Consider the following 5,535-nt stretch of genomic DNA (forward strand, 5'->3'; position numbering starts at 1 on the left):
TTTCTACTTGCCATGTGTGCCTCACCTTCAGCATGGGGTGCTAAGTGGGCAGGCCTTTCCGGACAAGTAACAGCAGCCTCCCACAGGCTCAGAGTCATGGATCTGGGCAGGAGCACATAGCCCATCCGAGCTCTGAGCGAGGGACACTGCTGCACTGACACAATCCAGCCTGCGTCCTTAGTGACGTCACACACTCCTGCCTGGAGTCTTGGGGAAAGGGAGGTTCCTCATCCCATGGCCTTTTGTATCTTCTGCTCAGCCCATGGACCCTCAAGACCTCGCCTTGGAGTCAGTCACTAGGCCCCTCCAGCCTGCCCTCCTGTGAGACCAGGGACAGGCACCGGTATGCTGTGACTTCTGTAGTTGAAATGACACGTGGCCATCCAGACTGCCCCAACTTCGTTCAGAAAGGAATCACTTCAAGGGGACCACGGTGGTGCACCCAGTTGAGTACACAAGGATCCTGGTTCAAGCCCAAGGTCCCCAGGGGAAGTTTTAAGAGCAGTGTAGCAGTACTGTAGGTGTGTATCTGTCCCCTTCCAGTCTCAATTTGTCATATCAAGCTAAAAATGAGGGGAAGATGGCCACTGGGAGGGGTGGATTGGTCATGCAGGCACCCAGCCCCAGTGACAGGGTGGGGGGAGGGCACTTCGTGCAAAGCACATTCAAGGCTGGGAAAGGAGAAGAACTTTCACTTTTTTAACTTTGGATGATCAGCAACTTTTTATTCATTTCCTTTTTTTTTTTTTTTTTTAAAGATTTTATCTATTTATTAATGAGAAAGATAGGAGGAGAGAGAAAGAACCAGCCATCACTCTGGTACGTGTGCTGCCAGGGATTGAACTCAGGACCTCATGCCTGAGAGTCCTATGCTTTATCCACTGCACCACTTCCTGGACCACTGTATTTCATTTTCATCTCAGACCAGCCATCTTACAGATGTAGAAATGGACCCAGAAAAGTTTCTGGAGGGTTTAGTCATGTGCACACACACTAGGATCCACTGAAAACCTATTCTTGTATTAAAAGGATAAAGTTGGGAGTCAGTGGCTTAAGCGCAGGTGGCACAAAGCACAAGGACCAGCGTAAGGATCCCAGTTGGAGCCCCTGGCTCCCCACCTGCAGGGGAATCGCTTCACAAACAGTGAAGCAGGTCTGCAGGTGTCTATCTTTCTCTCCCCCTCTCTGTCTTCCCTCCTCTCGTTGAGGTCGTGATACAGGTAACCCAGCAGAGCACACTTTATTTTTGGCCACACGAGCACCCTGATCCGAACCCTGCCATAGGTGGGGGTGCCACATGCAGCAGGCGCTGTGGTGTCTCTCCTTACTCTGTCTCAAATCTAAAAAGAAAAGCATCCCAAGCTGTGTCACCAAAACAAGGGGAAAGTGGTTATGGTCTTAAAGGCAACTCAGCAGTGAGATGAGCCAGGCACATCTGAACCTCCAGGGGAGTCGGCTTCAGAAAAGAGAGGACACACCTGGAGCCAGACTTCCTCGGTGCAGCTTGGGGAGGGGGTGGCTGGAGGAAAATGGGGAGACAGCCCAGGCCCAGCAGAGTCCCTGCTTCTATTAGGGTGCATGTAAATTTCAGCAGGAATGGGAATTCTCAACCACAGGCACCATTGGAGGAAGTTGGTCCAAAGCCCTCCAGTCCACCTGGAGAAAGAGTGGGTCTTTCCTGGATTCCTTTTAGAGCTGCTGCCTGCCGTAGACTATTTCAACAATCCTGAGACTGTTTTTCCCAAGTCCCTGGGAAACTGTCACAAGCAGATTCCCACAGCCAGGAGAGCCTCCCGACCTCCAGTGGAAACAGCGTCGGCTGCCAGCCGTACCACACACACTGCTCAGCCACTAAGCCGTGGGAGGTGTTCCTGCCCTGATCTCTCTGACTCTCCTAGTCGTAACACAGCTCTAAGTTGAATACACGTCTTTCCACTTCAGCCAGAAAAAAAAAATAACACACTGGGAAAGGAACAAGACGGGTAGGGCGGTAGCGCACCCTGTTAAGCACACGCACTGCCATGTGTGAGGACCCATGTTCAGGCCCCCAGTCCCTACCTGCAGGGAGGAAGCTTTACAGGTCTGCAGGTGTCTGTCTTCTCCCTCTCTATCTCCCCTTTCCCTCTCAATTACTGCCTTCCCTGGCCAATAAGTCATATATAAACAAGACAGGCCTTTAAACAAACTCAGGCCTAAGACTTCACAGCCAAGGAGGAAGCCTCTTCCCCTGTGACTGGCATTAGCCCAGGAGCCCTGGCAGCTCTTATGTGGCAGTGGAACATGTCTCTTAATTCTGACACAGTATCCCACTGGCAATCTTTCCCCAAGGGGGTTGCAATCTGCAGGTCAGTTGCTCTCCCAGCCCCCTCCCCCCCCCCCCGAAATCCAGTGGGATGGAGTCCTGGTGTGGGCCCAGGGCTGGGCAGTGCCGGGGCGGGAGGTGGCTCCCGCTGTCTGTCGGCCTGGAGCCTGCTTCTCTAGGGAAGCTTTCCTGTCTGACTTCTTGGCCCCGCTCTTTGCTTTTGTTTCTCCCTACACTTTTGGCTATAGTCCTTTCAAGACTGATAGCCCGTGGTAGAACTGGATGTTCAGACTGTTGAGGTCAGACAGGCCAGGCAGTACCCCCTGGGGCACCACTCCACCCACACAGAGAGGGCACAGAACTTGAGCACCTGGGGGCCCACCTACACCACTTCCCACTTGTATTCCAGGTGTGCTACTGGCTTTCAAAAATGTTAACAGCACAGACGTGTCTGGTCTGCAGCCTGTTTCCTGAGTGAGTGGCTCAGCTGGGGCAGAGAGCCTCCACCTCCCTTCTCTACAAGGGTTGCGTTTTCATTTAGAGATTTGCATTGGAGTGGAAGGGTCTCTACATTCTACATCATCGTTTCAAATATGTGGTGCCAGGGATCAAACTCAGGACCTTTGCGAGTCCCATGCTCGCTCTTCCACTCCACCAGTCTTGTTGCAGGAGAAGGAGGGGAGTGGAGAGGGACCATAACACCGCTCAGCTCTGGCGCAGGGTGGTGCTGGGGACCGAACCTGCAGCCTCTGAGTTCTCAGACATGAAATTCTGGTACACGATACCCCACCCCCACCCCCCGAGAATTTTCTTTTTTACCAGAGCACTGCTCAGCTCTGGTTTATGGTGGTGCGGGGGATTGAACCTGGGACTTTGGAGCCTCAGACATGTGGGTCTCTTCGCATAACCATTATGCTATCTACCCTCCAACCCCCAAGAATTTTCTAAATATAACACTCTGTTTAAGGATTTGACCAGAAAATCCTGTAGAGAGAGTGGGCTTCTGGCACAGGGTAGGAAGATGGGACAGTTCCTCCCAGGGGTGACCCCCAGCCCTAGCAGCACGGAGGGTAGGCCCTGACACAGAGAAGGCCTGTCCCTGGGGGTTTCCTCCAGGGCCTCAGGATGCTGGGGGGGGGGGGCAGTGAGGGGGCTGGGATGGGGCTGGAGGGCCTCGAGGGCATAGGCACTGCCAATCCTGGGGCCTCCTTCCCACTCATACCTCCCTGCCAGACCTGGCTATGGGACCCCCTTGTCTGTACCACCTCAGGCTCAACAGCGTTGGACACCTGTGTGCTCATGAGATGCCACCTAGGGCCAAGGTATGGACAGGTGAGCCATGGGGAGCGTCAAGGGAACTCCCCCTGCCCTGGCCTCCTCCCCCATGCATCTCCACAGAGGAGGGAGATTCTGCCCAAAAAATGGGGAATCTCCTAGATGCCTTCACTGCCGCCCCAGTGCAGTCAGCAGGGGGTGCCACACCCTCTTGACAGTCCAGCTCACCATCAACAGGATGGGCCCAGCTTCCTGCAACACCTGGAGGACAGCAGAGGCACTGAGAGGCGGACCGCACTCCATTATCCGTGCATCCTCTTGCCCCCAGGCAGGCTGCTCTCCAGGTCCCAGATCCTAGGCAGAGAGGAGAAGGCCACACACCTCCACCAGGGTGGCACCAGGTGAGGCAGGCAGAGCTCTCCCCTCTGCCCTGGGTTCCTCCCCCTGGTCACTGCAGCACCAGACCCCTACCCGCCACCCTGGCCTGGCTTCTGGGGCTCTCAGGAACCCATTACAGCTGTCCTCCCCTTTCCCTTCCCGCTGCTCTGCTGCTTAATCAGCTGTGGAAAGAGCTGCCACGGGCTGACGGATAGCCCGTCCCTGGCTCCTCTCTTCCCCTGCCCACCCCCACCCCCGCATCCCTCCCTCACCATGGATTTTATCTCCAGGGAAGGGGCTTCTGCTTGAGCCCTGGAGGATCAGGCCGGGGTGATGGTGGCACAGCAGCTCCTGCAGATAAGGAGGTCCTGGGCTCCCCTGGGAGCCTGTATAAATGAAGGGCGGACGGCTGAGCCCCCTCCCTCATCCCACAGCCTACAGCCGGCCGTGCAGGGTGGATGGAGGGACGCAGTAGCCAGAAAGAAGGGGCGGATGCTTCGAGCTGCCTGGGACCGAGTGGTGTCCACTCTGACAGTCGTTACTGCGTGGCTGTGGGCAGGTGAGCCTCAGCACAGAAGACCCTGTCACCTCTGTGTGACTTGCACCTAGTGAAGGCTCAACAGAGGTGAATGTCTGTAGCTGCAGTCAGAGTGCTGGGCCCTGAGTCTCCCAGAAATCTGCTGTCATGAACAGGTTTGATCCCAAAGCTCACCCTTTCCTGCAGGCTGGTCCTGACATGTCCCATCAGCCAAGGTACAACACAGAATCCATCTGCTACGTAGGGTCACGGGCAGACGGTGAGTAGAAGGCAGAGCCCCAGTCTCAGCCCAGAGTTGCAGCCTGATGGAGAGGGCGTCCAGAAGGGGTTTGGTGACCCAAACGGTGGTGCAGTGGATATAGCAGTGGACTATCAAGTATGAGGTCCTGAGTTTGATTCCACTGTGAGTCCGATCACCACAGTGATGCCCTGATCTCCCCCTCCATTAATAAATAAATCTTTTTAAAAAAGGCTTCGGGGCTGGGTGGTGGCGCACCTGGTTGAGCGCACATGTTACAATGCTCAAGGACCCAGGTTCGAGCCCCCAGTCCCCACCTGCAGAGGGAAAGCTTTGCAAGTAGAGAAGCTGAGCTGTAGGTGTCTCTCTGTCTCTCTCCCTCTCTATCACCCCTCCCTCTTGATTTCTGGCTGTCTCTATTCAATAAATAAAAGCTAATAAAAAAAAAAATTTAAAAGACTTCCATGCCTGAGGCACCAAAGGTCCCAGGTTTGATCCCCAGCAGCACTATAAGCCAGAGCTGAGCAGTACTCTGGTAAAATAATATAATCTGTTAAAAAGAGCAACCCAGGTGGGGTGAAATGAATAAGGTGTTGGATTCTCAAGCATGAAGTCTGAAATTTAGTCCTTGCGTGTGCCAGAGTGGTACTCTCTTTCTCTCTCCCTTTCTCTCTCTCTCTCTCTCTCTCTCTCTCTCTCACTCATTTCATTTTTTGATACCAGGTTTATTACTGGGCATTGGCACTGGCATAATAACTCCACCGCTGTGGAGGAGATAGTGTAGTTACATGAGCAGACTGGCAT

The sequence above is a fragment of the Erinaceus europaeus genome, chromosome 3 (genome assembly GCF_950295315.1).
Source record: "Erinaceus europaeus chromosome 3, mEriEur2.1, whole genome shotgun sequence".
Classification (NCBI taxonomy): domain Eukaryota; kingdom Metazoa; phylum Chordata; class Mammalia; order Eulipotyphla; family Erinaceidae; genus Erinaceus; species Erinaceus europaeus.